General features: G+C 41.5%; 1 protein-coding gene across 2 annotated transcripts in view; it reads left to right on the forward strand.

Annotated features, from left to right (window-relative positions):
* Window positions 1-4372: 4372 nt before the first annotated feature.
* The window catches only part of mfsd13a (major facilitator superfamily domain containing 13A), a 29051-nt gene continuing 19652 nt past the window's right edge, over window positions 4373-13771 (forward strand). The window contains exon 1 of one of the 2 annotated variants that reach the window (XM_060939984.1): window positions 4373-4546. The gene's annotated coding sequence lies outside the window, so the exon portion shown is untranslated. The remainder of the gene's footprint in view (window positions 4547-13771) is intronic. The other variant, XM_060939983.1, reaches the window with a different exon arrangement.

Below are 13771 nucleotides of genomic sequence, written 5' to 3' on the forward strand. Positions count from 1 at the left end.
ATGGTTGCAAGACCCCGACTAAAGGTTACACTTAGCTTTTTCTTTCGCTGAACAAGTACAAAGAAAAATGGAAATGCAACAAATTCATATCATGCACAACATAATGTCAGATCAAGTGTGGGTTGTACCCTTCAATACAAGGCCAAATGCTGGTGTTCCAGAATATAATCTCATATATTACACATTATATGCATATTGACACAAGTAGGTTTTTCTAGAAGAAATGCACCAGTGCAGAACATCTCCCCCACAATTCGAATGAGCCAAGAGATCCAAGTGTACTGGCATCAAAACAAAAGCAGCACAGGGTTTTTGTTTGTTTGTTTGTTTTATGTTCAAATCTCTGATATAGTATACATTATGCATGCCTTTGATCCCTGAAACCATCTTGTTTAATCCTTCTCTCAACCAGTATAAGAGAATCTACATCATCAGCATCCCACTTCACAAACTTCACAAACCCAAGCAGAAATTCCTAAATCACAATTTTATGCTGCCTTTTCCCCTTAAACTAATGTATTTTTGTTAATAATGAGCAGTGCATTTTATGAGCTGCCAGAAATATTTAAATACTGAATTAAAATTACAACAAAAATAAATCTTCGCTGAAAAGTGCTCCTTTGAACACAAGCTACCATCTGACATTTATAAAATAAAGGTTTGAGAGTTATGGTAAGTTATATGATGCTTAAGTCTAATTATTTTTACAAATCTCTGTAGCATTAGAACATTAATACATGTTCTTTAAAAAAAGAGAGAGAGAGAGAGAGAGAGAGAGAGAGAGAGAGATTACAAAAATGATTAAATCATGGTCTACCTTGTCAATACTGTTTACTTACTGAGTTTTTTTTTTAAATGCTCATATCCATACAAGAGATTGCATAGTCTGTGATGATTTCTCATTCAGTGATTGTATTATAATTTAATAAAACAGAGTACAGCCAGTAACACAGGCTACTCCTAGATTCATTAACCTCATCTCATCTCATTATCTCTAGCCGCTTTATCCTGTTCTACAGGGTTGCAGGCAAGCTGGAGCCTATCCCAGCTGACTACGGGTGAAAGGCGGGGTACACCCTGGACAAGTCGCCGGGTCATCACAGGGCTGACACATAGACACAGACAACCATTCACATTCACACCTACGGTCAATTTAGAGTCACCAGTTAACCTAACCTGCATGTCTTTGGACTGTGGGGGAAACCAGAGCACCCAGAGGAAACCCATGCGGACACGGGGAGAACATGCAAACTCCACACAGAAAGGCCCTCGCCGGCCACAGGGCTCGAACCCAGACCTTCTTGCTGTGAGGCGACAGCGCTAACCACTACACCACCGTGCCACCATTCATTAACCTCAGAAGAAAAAAGTTCACTCTGCATTTAGTGGACTAGTGATGAGATTAAGAGATGGTGTTAGTGTCACTTTCATAATTTCGACTGAGTGATTGATTAATTCATAGTTTTAAATAAACATAATTAAATCAAATGGCTAAGGCCTGTTTTGGCCCTTTTTACAATTTATTTCTAACAGTTTGACACAGATGCCATCTGCAAATAGCAAAGAGGAACTCTAGAGCACTGCTCATCATCATTTGCACTGAAGCAACACACTGGTTATTGGATTACAGTTGAAACACCAGGAGGGATGTGAATTCATTCCAGCCAATCAACAGAGTTAACTTGTATTAATTTTGTGGATTTATAACTTGTGGATTTTCATTGTCGGTTATTTGAGGGGTTTTTTTTATTTCATAGGATAGTTATAACGTATAATCTTGAATGGCAAAAACAGTTTTTGACTATTACTGTCTGGTTGAATCTACATGATGAAAACAATTTAACTTATGGCTCTCGTCCTAAATGCCTTTCTGTATGAGAACTCCACACAGAAGGAGCCTGACTGCACACCACTGCGGCATTTTTAAAGGGCACTTCTGGCACACTTTATAAGTCACCTTCACCTGCTGTACTGAGATATGCAATATTAACACGTCGATTCATAACGGATATAATACGAGTTTTACAGAACATGCTACTCAAAACAGACTAGAATAGGTTTCCAGGTACTGTACCTCACAGCCTGCATCCTCAGAACAGAAATAGCCAGTGCAGCGCGTTACCGTAGAAACCCGGGGCTCCGATCTGTGCGTGCGTGCGTGCGCGCGCGTGTGTCCCACAGTAACCGCTCGCGACGTATTCCACTGCAAATGCACGCGGGTCAATGTCCAAAATATAAATATTGATGAGCTACATCAGCAATAAACCACGCCCCCATTGCGTTCATTTTTCTGAGAGCCACTGTTGAACCACATGAGGCACTCCCCCCCCCCAAAAAAAAAAAAAAAAAAACAAGATTATACACGATATGAAAGCTTGAATTTTACCTAGCTTATCTAATTTGGATAGCCCAAGCCTTACTTATTGTTTACTTACTTACTGACATGACTGCAGAGGTAAGATGTAGGCTTTCATTACCTGAATGAGGAACAGTTTGCCCAATACTTTTCAGGACCAAACAATTTTCAGCCATGCATTAATGTTTAAATGCTCTAGGCTAATTCATATATGAACTGTTTTTTTTTTTCCTTGATAAGTTATTAGGCTTTTATGTCATCATTTTTATGCTCGTACAGCCTCCAACATATAGACTCTGGCGCCACCAAAAGGCCATTCAACGTGATCACGACGACTGTAATCTAGACTCATGAAACAGTTTACCGAATATACTCAGACTTCTCCTTCCGTTCGCTCCCGTTAGAGGTCGCCACGGCGGATCATCAAGATTCGATAATCACGAACCGAATAGGTTTTGCACCGGATTCCCTCCCTAACGCAGCCCTCCCCACTAAGACTGGCACCAAGTGTGCACTGGCTTCAAGTGTGCACTGGCTTGTACAAACCTAGTGGTCGGGTATTTTTACCTAACCTGTATAAACGGGGAGAACATGTAAGTAAACTCCACACAGAAAGGCCCCTGTAGACTATGAGATTCGTACCCGAAACCTTACTAACCACTGTGCTGCACCCAGGCGCAGTTTGACGACGCATAGCCTACCTGTGATGATACAGGATATCCTGTATACAACCACATGTCTGAAGGTGATCAGTATTGCATTTCGATTATTCCTTGCATCTCTGTAATTTTTTTTCTTTCGTGACAGTAATTTCATATCAGTAGCCTAAATACTACTGACCCTAGCCCAACATCTAATTCTCCACAAATACTAATCCTAGCCCAACCCTAAATTTACACAATCCCCTAACTCTATACAAACACTAACCTTTGACCAACTCCTAATTCTGTACAAACCCTAACCCCTAATACTACACAGATCTTAACCCTAGACCAACCCTAACTTTACACAAAACCTGACCCTAGCCTAACACACTAACCCTTCCCTAACGCTGTACAAACCCTAACCCCAACCCAACCTTAACTCCATACAAACACTAACCCTAACCTGACCCTTACCAAACTATAACTCTATACAAATCCTAAACCTGTCTTAATTCTATGCAAACTCCAGCCCTAGGCCATAACCAACCCTGTTTGCATAGACTGAGTATTTATGGGTTTCTTCATTCTCATTATCTCTAGCCGCTTTATCCTTCTACAGGGTCGCAGGCAAGCTGGAGCCTATCCCAGCTGACTACGGGCGAAAGGCGGGGTACACCCTGGACAAGTCGCCAGGTCATCACAGGGCTGACACATAGACACAGACAACCATTCACACTCACACCTACTGTCAATTTAGAGTCACCAGTTAACCTAACCTGCATGTCTTTGGACTGTGGGGGAAACCGGAGCACCCGGAGGAAACCCACGCGGACACGGGGAGAACATGCAAACTCCGCACAGAAAGGCCCTCGCCGACCCCGGGGCTCGAACCTAGGACCTTCTTGCTGTGAGGCGACAGCGCTAACCACTACACCACCGTGCCGCCCTTATGGGTTTCTTGTAAAAATTAAAAAGCAATGAAAGGAACAGAAACTATTAATAGCATTTAACTGAACTAGAACCTTGGCACGGTGGTGTAGTGGTTAGCACTGTCGCCTCACAACAAGAAGGTCCTGGGTTCGAGCCCAGAGGCCGTCGAGGGCCTTTCTGTATGGAGTTCGCATGTTCTCTGCGTGGGTTTCCCCCCACAGTCCAAAAACATGCTCTAAATTGACTATGAATGGTTTCGTCTCTGTGTTCGCCCTGCGATGACCAGGGTGTACCCCGCCTCTCGCCCATAGTCAGCTGGGATAGGCTCCAGTTTGCCTGCGACCTTGTAGAACAGGATAAGCGGCTACAGATAACGGATGGAAACTTAACATTTGGTTTGAGTTGTGTTTTTTGGCAGAAGGCGAAGTAGGAGGAAGAGGAAGTGGATTAAAGATGAGGGAGAGGGCTGGGTTTATAGCGTCACAAATTTCTTCTCGCGCACATGACATGATGAAATGGAGTTTTTTTCCGTGACTTAAGGCACACTCAGAAACGGGTTCTTTATGGCAGCCTTATTTGTACTGAACTGGCAGAACAAAGACATTGTCTGTACATGGTATGTATTTCATGATTATGAGGAAAACTATTAAGACCTGATGGAGACTGTTGAAGTGTTTATTTGCCAGCTGAGCAGCTTGTTAAAGGACCATGGGGCTTTGAATAAAATGAAAGCGGATACTGAACAGGATGTGTACAGGGTAAAGTTTACTGAGGTATTACCGACTAAACTAGCTATGCTAATACGAACATGCTATATTCTGAGATAATCTTGTTGCTTGGGGAAAATCGGAAATTACTAGCTAGGACTAGTTAGCTTTTTAACTGAACCTACTGGCATCAACCTCCTTAGTTTCCGTACGTCCAAATAATCATCTTGGGCAAAAAATTTAAATAAATCCAATGTCTTGTTAACAGAACTCGTTGTTTCAAGTATACGTATAGAAGCCGGGTGAATTTTTTTTTTCTCTAGTTAGCATGTTGCGCCTGATTAGCAACGGTAACTGAGGCTGCTTGTCTAGCTACAAGTTAATATAATGTTATCCAGTTGCTAGTTATCCTTAAGCTAACAGGTTAATTTTTTAATTAATGAAACCTGTTGGAATTATATTTTTTAATTTTTAAAGAAAATTCTGATTTTGTGACTGATGGATGCTGGAAAGGGTTAGCTATGCAGTTCACTGAATGTGTTGTGGAAAGCCAGTTCATGTTTACAGACACTGAGTATTCAGACAGTAAATCTGTTGAGCGATTTACATTAAATTATGTGTAAGACATCGGTAATGGTGGCATAGAGAGAGCGGTTCTGTGCTTTATATCACCTTAGTAAAAGGACACAGGTGTAGAACCTGTACCATATTACATTACTGCCTTCCTGTTGATCTCAGCTTGGATCAGATATGGGTTTGTACTACAGCAGTAATAGAGAAGCCACCTGTTCACAGAGATGAGATGGATATCTCCGTGCATGCAGTGGTTTTGCTTCACTGCTTGGATCAGATGGGACATAGACCAGGAGTAATAAGTTTAGAAACAGCTTCAAAGATAAACTGATTTGAACTGCTCTTAAAGTACAGTTTTAAACTACTACCATGAGCCTACATCTGAATCACGCTCTGGTGGTGTGAACTGTGCTGGCTTTCTTACTGTAAAAGTCCATTGTTTTGCCAGGAGTCCTACATGCAGCATAAGAATACCTTGTATTAGATGTTTGCTTAAAGCGACACAGTGAGTTCTTGTGGTATTTTTGTTTAGAATTAACTATCACCAGAAAGGAGGGGGAGTAGGGATGGCGAAAACTAAAAAAAATCTTGACCGACCACCGAGCCTCATTAGCCGGTTAAAGTCGGTTAACCTATGAGTTTAAAATTCTCGAATTGGAATTATTAGAATCTATTCTAAATCTAACCGCGAGCATCCGCACATTCAGTCCCAGTCGCTGCCCTCCACTCACATTACCTTTTCTACAGCGCGAAACATTTAGTCAAACGCGGCACTGATGTCGAGGGGTTTGTATTGGAGCGGAGGACAAATGGCTCCATCTTAGAGACAGTTTCAGTTGGCCATGATGGCGTTGAAAATAAAGTCAAGTGCTAGAAGAAGTACATAACATTCAGTGATGGGAATAACGGCGTTAAAATAAAGGCTGTTATAACGCCGGGTAATCTAATTAATTAGCTACAATCGTTATAACGCCGTTACCAATATCAACACGCCATTACTGCATGGTGTTGAAGTTGCTCTGAAGCCGTCACCGACTTGGCTCACAGACATATAAGCTGCGTTTGTCACTCCCCCTCCAGACACCGTTGTCATTTCATTCTCTCCCCTTCCCTCCAAAAGTCGGCATCTGCGCCTTTAGTTTGTGTGGAGAGATATGATCTGCAATAACATGCATTGTTGGCTACAGACCGAAACGTACTTTCAGAATGCACTGGCCAAGGCAGGACTAAACTCGATGTGCCTTCTAATAATAATAATAATAATAAAAAAACAGAATAGTAATTTGTAAGCTAAAAAGTCTAGCCTGATACTTTTTTTATTTTTCACAAATAAAGTTAACTTCTGTCAAGGGTCACACAAAAAACAGTTGTTCTTGGAAATACATAGGCTAACAAGTTAACAGGTTTAAACAAGTTGAAATAGAAAGCACTGTGGTCTATGAAATACCCCACTCCGAAAATCACTATTTTTTTATTCATAAATACAAGCATGTGTCTACATGCTCTGGGGTCAAACGTGTACGCAGGCGATTGACTACAAGGCCCGCAGCGGAGAAATACATAAGTTAACAGGTTTAAACAAGTTGAGCTGAGCTGATTAGCCGCTAAGCTAATATAGCAACTGTCTGATGCTAAGTAACATCAGTGAGTAACCAGGTTTTAGTTCAGATCTTGTGTATTATTATTATTACGTTGACATTAATATTCACCAGACTAATCAACCATCGACTTCATTCATCCGCCGTGTTCTTGTTTCTTTGATAGTCAAGAATTTCCTTGATGTTACGTACCTGGTTAACATCGTAGTAAAATGTAATCCAACACTGAGACTTTTCTTTCGCCGAGTGGCAGCTGTCTTCAACTGGGGCGGGAGGGCGGGACATGACTGAATGGGTGTTTCTGATTTGTCAGCTGTCGTCCTTACACCGCATGGCATGCCCCAAGTGTTTACAACACAGAATTCCAGGTTCTCCGCTCCAAAATCGGCAGCTTCAAAACGATTGATTTTTTTTTTTTAACCAACAACCAAATAAAAAATTAACCGGTTGATGTTGATTTGGTCAACCATCGGTCAAACGGTCATCGGTTAACATCCCTAAGGAGGAGTGACCCTTTTGGTTATTTATTTCTTGGTCTCTTGCATTTTGGGGGTGGCACCATGCCAGGCATGGTGGTGCAGTGGTTCACACTGTCCCCTCACAGCAAGAAGCGTCTGTATTTGAGCCCAGTGATTGACAGGGGGCCTTTCTGTGTGGAGTTTGCATGTTCTCCTGCATCTGCTTGGGTTTCCTCTGGGTACTCCAGTTTCCCCCACAGTCCAAAGACGCACAGTTAGGTTAACTGGCTACTCTAAATTGTCCATAGGTGTGAATGTGTGTGTGCGAGAGTGCGCGCAGAAAGGACCTGGCCACCTTACTGCTGCAATTCTGTCCGTCAACCAAACCTGGTTCGCCTCAAGTCTGGATCGGGTTTGGCAGTGATGATTACGACTACTTTTGCAATTAAAGTGTTTGCTCATTTTTACATAGTAGATGTGTAAATGGTAGATTACTTTGTTTAACTGGAGGGATCTCTTGTGTAAAGCCAGGTATACTCTTTGCAGTTACAGCGTCCTTAACATTATTAATTGTCTCAGTGTACAAGATGAGCCTAATAAAGTCTTGACTAAGGCAGGTAACAGACTGCGATAACGTTTTCTCAATGCCAGATTGTGATGAAGGTCCTCTAACACTATACCTGCAATTTATTAAAAAACAAACAAAAACTACTGTCATCAGTCAGCATGATCTGGGCTTGTGCAGAGCATGGAGCCAAATAATCAGGAAAAAATGTCTTTAAAGTAAGCTTTAGGTAATCTAATGTGTCAGTTCAAACAATTGTATCTAAATTGTGAGGTATAGTCACTTTGCTTCAAGAAAATCCAAACTGTCGCCCTCAGCTAAAAGGAAATTGGTTTGGATGGTCAGGAACAACCTGGGAACCACCATGGCACAGCCCTGCCATGAACTGGAAACTGATGGATCACTGTCTACAGTTCAGAGCACCATGGACTAAGAGGCTGCTATCCAAGAAATGACCCCCTGCTCCAAAATTGACACCTTCAAGCTTAAAGTTTGAAGCTGACCACACAGACAAAGAAAAAGCCTTCTGGAGGATAGCTGTGTGGTCAGATGAGACAAAGATTGAGTTATTTGGCCACAGTGACCACCATGTACAGAGGGGCACTGTACCTGGTGGTGGTAGGATCATCATGCTTTGAGCCTGTTTTACAGCCAGTGGAACTGGTTCATTGAACAAAGTGGATGGAATAATGAAGGAGGTCTACCTCAGAATTTTTCAGCATAATGAAACTTGAACACGACTTGGGAGTTACAACAGGACAATGAACCCAAACACGCATCGAAGCTGGTTGTGGAGGATGAAGCAGTATGTATAATTTTGACCCTGTGTTGATTTCAGAAAACCCAAAGAAAATTAAAACTTGTGCATCAAATTGTAGTGTTTTTTTTAAAGATGTGTGCTGTACATTCTGCCACAGAAAAAGAACAGTTCAAAGAAATTACTGAAAGCCCAAATATTGCCATGACATTCATAAGAAGAAACCTTTGTCACATGCACACTTCAAGCACAGTGAAATTCATCCTCTGCATTTAACCCATCTGAAGCAGTGAACACACTCAGAGCAGTGGGCAGCCACACCAGAGCACCCGGGGAGTAGTCAGGGGTTAGGTACCTTGCTCAAGGGCACCCCAGCCCAAAGCCACTCCACGTTAACCTAACTACATGTCTTTGAATTGTGGGGTAAACCGGAGAACCTGGAGGAAACCCACGCAGACACGGGGAGAATATGCAGAGTCCTCACAGAAAGGCCCTCGCCGGCTGCTGGGTTCAAACCTGGAACCTTCTTGCTGTGAGGCGACCGTGCTAACCACTACACCACCGTGCCGCCCGTGTTACTGTATGTAAACTTTGACCACAACTGTAAATCAACCAATAGCGAGCATGTCACATTATGTCTCCTAAGACTGTCAATCTCCACTTATGATCAAAGGTTTCTTTTATGATGTGTGGTTTTTTTTTTTTTTTTTTTGTTCGTTTTTTTTTTTTTTTTGTCTGCGACATCAAAATCAGGCTGCAAATTGTACAGTGTATAAACCTGGCTTAAGACAACAGGTTGGAAACCAAAAGTGTTGGGGGAATAGGAACTCTTGCAATATACCAGTATACACGGTTACAGTCAGAAGTTTCTATACACTTTATAATTGACAAGAATGACATGACAGTATTGTTTTTTTTTTTTTAACTGATTTCTTTCAACTTTTCTGGGGAATAATGACTACATCTTTAAAGGAGATATGCAGAACCTTTATTTTTAAAAAAATTTGAGTGGATAGTATCTCCGTCCTTGACTCTTGTATGCTGCAGAAATGGGAATTAAAAAAATATTTTTGAGAGTTAAAATCGACTGCAAAGTTGGCATTCGAGCTGCCCCGCTGAGCAAGCCATCCCTGAGTGTGTGTGACGTCACAGTGGTAACCAGTTTTAAGGCCGAGGCCTTTGACAGCTATAGACCAAAGTCATAAAAATTTATGGTGAAAGGAAGAAATACCGTTACCGACTTGCTCAACTAAGACTGATTTGACTTCATTGATTGTGGGTTGACGCTCATTAAAACAGGATGGGTGTTAACTTAAGCAACATATATGTACATGCATGCGTTTTCATTGATAAAAACGTAAAAGGCGAATTAAATAATCTGATGAACTGAGACAATCACATTCTGAAGCAAATTAAATAATCTTATACCGGTAACTAAAACACACAATACCAGTTACATGTATTAATCTAAATGCAGGTAAACAACTTTTTTTATATCCAAATGAGAGTCGGAGCTTACCCATCTGCGTTCTTCTTGAAGGCCGATCTTGTGGCCGATTTGTTTTTGAAACAATCTGACTTTCAGTTGTTCGTTCAGTTCTCAGTTCATTCGCTTCTTCCACGTAAGGGCGAGATGGCAGCAATATCCAGTTTAGAAATAAGACGGCAGCGGCACGGTGGTGTAGTGGTTAGCGCTGTCGCCTCACAGCAAGAAGGTCCGGGTTCGAGCCCCGTGGCCGGTGAAGGCCTTTCTGTGTGGAGTTTGCATGTTCTCCCCGTGTCCGCGTGGGTTTCCTCCAGGTGCTCCGGTTTCCCCCACAGTCCAAAGACATGCAGGTTAGGTTAACCGGTGACTCTAAATTGACCGTAGGTGTGAATGTGAGTGTGAATGGTTGTCTGTGTCAGCCCTGTGATGACCTGGCGACTTGTCCAGGGTGTACCCCGCCTTTCGCCCGTAGTCAGCTGGGATAGGCTCCAGCTTGCCTGCGACCCTGTAGAACAGGATAAAGCGGCTACAGATAATGAGATGAGATGAAATAAGACGGCGGCTCCACTCATTCTCTCCATACTGACTACTCCGCCATTACTGCTCGGCTCAGGCAATTACTAAAACCCAGGATGGAACAGGATGTCACCGGTTTTAGCAACAACCACGGGGAGGTCACTGCCCGAGCGATATGTCCCATCCCGGCTTTTACCAACAACCCTCGGCTCACTCCGGTAGAACTGGTGCAAATAAACTCACGTTCCTTTAAAAATAAGTAAATAAATACTTTTCTTGTTCAGGCTTTTAGGCAGGATTTTTTTTTTAGGGAGTCTAACTTTTTTGCAGGTGTCACTGTATGTGGCGAGGTGTAGCGGCGCGTTGAGCGCCGCTGGCACGAGTGTTTTAGGGGGTTCCGGGGGTACAACAGATTGGTAATACAATATCAACTTTGGGAACACCAAAACAAAATACACTGCAAACTGCGTATATTTTTAATGAATATTATTATTAAAATGGGTATATTTCTGGGATTTTTTGAGCTGGAGTTGCATATTAAGCATGACAAATTAGCTATAAAGCTTTCTGATCGCAGAATACTACATAAATAAAGCTTGTTGTAGCTGTGTTTGTCTCAGTCAGTAGTGCACCTATTGCAATTGCATTACATGTGACAACCAACCCCGAACACAGTGTGACAACCAACCCCGGCTGACCAGTTTTGCTTTCAAAGCCGCTAGCGTCCAAAGATTTAGTATAACCTACTATTTAGTATAGCCTACTAGAAATACTACCCGCCGGCTCGACTACCACACTCTCCACTACGTAGCCTGTAATGTTGGGAAAATCTGCATGAAAATGTGTTATTTACTGTTAAAAGGATTTATTCGGGATAAATAATATGTCAGGTAAGGCCGGTTTTCTATAGACTACATTCCACATTTAGCTGCGGCAATATAGTCTACGGCTATATTGTCTGGATATTTATGCCAGTGTCTCCTAGGCATACATCTTTTCCCCCTCTGCTCTGGGAACGCATATTACAAGTGCTTTGTACACCAAATTTATTTAATAACCCATTTATTTATAACGAGGGCTCTCACAACTTTGAAATTAGTGCAGCCATAGAAACGCGTGTTTCTGTAGCTCTGCGGCGGGTGCCTATATTTTGTACTCTGGGCTCGTGCTGTTGCTATGGTAACCCTGGGCGTCTTCGGGAAAGACAGCTGTCAAAGCGAGACTTCTGAAATTTCCGAAATGGCGGTGTCAACAAAGCTTGTAGATCCTCGGAAAGCTCAGACTCGGCGATTTTTTAACATATTCAGCTAAGTTACCGGACATAACACGGGCGGAAATATTAGGGCGTCTTTAGGGCGTCGTACTAAAAAGTAGGGCGTCCAATTTCTTGTTTTTTTCAGTACAGGGCGTCGAAAAGACGCCCAGACGCCCCTCTATCTAAAAGCCTGTTCTTGTTTTATTTAATTGTTGATACTGCACCCTCTTTCAATACGGGCGTATAGCCAACGCTCCTCAACAGATGAGAGATTTCATACGAGTCTTCAGTAAAATGTGTAGAGCAGAGGAGAGACCACTTTGTAGGTGCCCCATGTGCCCGTGAACTTCTCGCAAAACGTGTCCAAATCTTTGCAGTTTGAACATTCTTGGGCCATGAATGCAACGTAAATCCACCCTCTGTCATGTTGCTGCACCAGCCAGCAGCACATCTACAGGGCATGGCGAGAATTTAGCTCAAAATGGAGGATCGGAGTTGCAGTCAGCTCTGTGTTTTAGTATAGCGGAAATGGCAATGAGACCAATAGACTTCCTCCTGTGATGTTACAGATGTGAAGGTCATTCACTCAGACTGCTACCTATATGAATCACTTTAATCGTAAAAATGACTATATTAGACTTAATGCTTAAAACTATTCCTATGCCATTCTTGAGGTCTCAAGGCATTTATAAACGAAAGTGAGGCCATGGCTCTGTGTATGTTTTTAATACCAAAAAAAATTAATGTGGTGCACAAGTTAATTTATTTTGGGGTTTTTGAAATTGACACATTGGTTAAAATTATACATACAGCGGCACTTGAAAGTTTGTGTACCCTTTAGAATTTTCTATATTTCTGCATAAATATGACCTAAAGCATCATCAGGTTTTCACACAAGTCCTGAAAGTAGATAAAGAGAACCCAGTTAAGCAAATAAGACAAAAGGGTCATTCCATGTCAATTCACACAAATGCCCAAAACCTCCCCAGTGACACCTCAGTTTGCCTTATTTTTGTCTTAGTGCCTTATGATGGGCACTTTCACACCAAAGGTTGCCTTAAAAGTCCCAAAAACAGTTGAAAATGAACTTCAATGTAATGCAAAAATCCATCCTGAATTCCATAGAATACATATTGGGTAATGTGTACCTCAAGTATCAAGGCTACAAGTCATTTCAAATTCCAAAATTTATTAGTTTTAACATAGCAGGAAGGTAAAATTCACAAATTTGGATTTTTTTACATTATCATTCAGATTTAAGCCTAATTGGTGGATTGGGTCCCCTACATTCCACCTAATTATTGCAGAGATGTTAATGGAACAAAGAGACACCAAAATATCCATCAATGGTGGACATATTTTGGAAAATCTAGTTTTTGGTGAATTTTTTCAGTCTATTTTAGGAGTCACTTCACATATCAATAGAGCTAGAAATGAGAAATGGGTCCAGGAAATCAGCTAAAATGCCTTTTTAGAAAGATACACCAATCTGGTAGGTGACTAGAAAATTTCAACTTCATACTGTATCTACTTTCCGGTCACCGCGCAAATCAAATCAGGTCACAAAATCCATATTTCTGTTCAGGAGAGGACAGAATGTTTAACATCACTTTTCAAATGAAAAATTACTCAGGAAAACTATGGCAACAATTTTGAATATGTTTTCTGATTGAAAAAAGAACCTTTTGCACAGTTTCTTGGACCATTATATTATTTCTTGGACCTTTACAATAATGAAGGTTTATTTATCCTTATTATCCTAAAAGTACTTAACATAAGTTAGCAATTTACATCCAAAACACCTGGAGCCACAAATTTCATATGTTAAACTATGCATTTGATGAGAGCAAACATTTAACATCTAGTCAGTGAGAGAGAATTAATAGTGTTGGGAGTCTTGGGCATTTATTCAGGAGAGGACATTTT

Source organism: Neoarius graeffei, chromosome 14 (assembly GCF_027579695.1).
Source record: "Neoarius graeffei isolate fNeoGra1 chromosome 14, fNeoGra1.pri, whole genome shotgun sequence".
Classification (NCBI taxonomy): Eukaryota; Metazoa; Chordata; class Actinopteri; order Siluriformes; family Ariidae; genus Neoarius; species Neoarius graeffei.